Raw genomic sequence first — 1988 nt, 5'->3', positions numbered from 1 at the left:
TCAAAATAATCATAAAATAATTATTTCTATCTCAGATTTTGTGGTCACGAAACCACTATTCTGACTAGGCCCAAAATCAGGATATTACAACTCTCTCCCCTTTAAGGATTTTCGTCCCCGAAAATCTTACCAGAAAAGTGGTCTTCACTTTTAATCTCATATTTGACGACGAAGAACTTTAACTTAGGCTGTACCTCCAATACATCTCTTTAATTTCTCATATGATCTAAAACCTTACAGTCTCAACTCTCAACTATTCTTAAATTTTCAACCCTTCTCAGTTTCCCATGATATCATGACATAAAACCCAGATCTCAACTTGATTTAATGGAGACCGGAATTCCAAGAAATCCAACAATCAAAGAGACCTGAAATTCCATGAATCTGATGAGGAGGAATTCATTCAATACATATATGATTTATAGATCTCGCCAAACATTTAACAATAGGATACATCACATTTTCCTCTTTCCGCCATGGAAATATTTCTGACATGGCCTCAAGAATAATCCTTCTCATTTCCATCCCAATATCAACACTGACAAGGATAATTTTGATAGATCCCAATGTTCGGCTTTAACCCCTTTAACAACTCCGATTTTATGTAACATCGAATGCTCTAAACTATCACATTACCTCACTGTCTTGAAACACATCACAATTCATACAACAGCACATTACTGAAAGTCAGGAAGTCTTTACTCAATGTAGACTAGTCTAGTTCAGACACTTCGGTTACCAATATTCTCATCTATCCAAACTTTGTCAACATGTAATAAACTTTTCAGCTTTCACAAGACAAAAACCTTATCATTCGTAGTGATTTTAATTAATATCCAACTCTTTCTAATAAATATACACTTCTCGTTCAGACTATTTACTCTTTTATCCGTACAAAATGAAATTCTATTATCAGACTTGGGAAAAATAATCCTGAAATAATTGTCACATGAAATCTTTCAAATAGATAATTCACCATACCGACTGAAACTCGCGCTTTTATCACTTATGCCTTTACTGATGTCAAATCCTTACACAGAAATTAGAAAAAACCCCAATACTAAAATCACCACATTACCAAGATCAAATTAGAAGTATAGTCATATTTGACATGATTATCACGAGCTGAAGAATGTACTTCGAACATGAGTCATAATTGACAAATTATGGAACTAAGATAACAAGAAAACTGAATAAAGAAATCCAGAATAAAGAGATCCAGGATAAAAAAACCCAAGATACGATACTATGCCAGAGAATCGAAAACCAAACTCATAGAGAAAATACAGAATACCCTGATAATTCTTCAAAGAAAGAAAGTCCAGAAGAAAACATCATTTAATCCCACTAAAATCAAATATAACAAGAACAATATATCTTCCTATACATATATATCAGATGAAGCATCAAGTAGAAGAAACAGAATCATAATATCATATGTATTCTCTCATCAATTCTTATCAGACGAAATGAAATAGAATACCCGATGAAATAGAGCAATATAGATTATAAACCAGTCAGACTACCAATGCTTTCATCCAATACCAGAATTAGAAGACATTCCCATATAACAAGAATTTCTTCAAAAGATCAATAGCCATAGAAATATTTCAGAGAACGGGTAAACACATAGAACATCTCAAAAGAGACTGCTAAATCTGTCCAGTCATAACTGTCACACTCAGATAGTTCACATTTCAAATATCATTTCCCCAACTAGTTCTGCCGTCACAAATTTCATATTAAACCATTCACTAAAGAAGACCAGTTCTGAATAAATTTTGATTTACACTTTTCTCGACCTTGCACCTGAGTAATTCGATTTACCAAAGAGAATTCCTTCTCTAATTAGGATAGTGCATAACTCCAATAATCTTTACGTCAATCCGATACTTTACTGGCTCTGACTTTACTTATCAGCTCATTTTCAATCTCTGATCATACTTATAATTATTCTATCACTAAACTCTTTGGGTTCTCAACCGGAA

The sequence above is a fragment of the Gossypium hirsutum genome, chromosome A01 (assembly GCF_007990345.1).
Source record: "Gossypium hirsutum isolate 1008001.06 chromosome A01, Gossypium_hirsutum_v2.1, whole genome shotgun sequence".
NCBI lineage: Eukaryota > Viridiplantae > Streptophyta > Magnoliopsida > Malvales > Malvaceae > Gossypium > Gossypium hirsutum.
The sequence above is the reverse complement of the archived record's forward strand: the minus strand, read 5'-3'. Positions refer to the sequence as shown.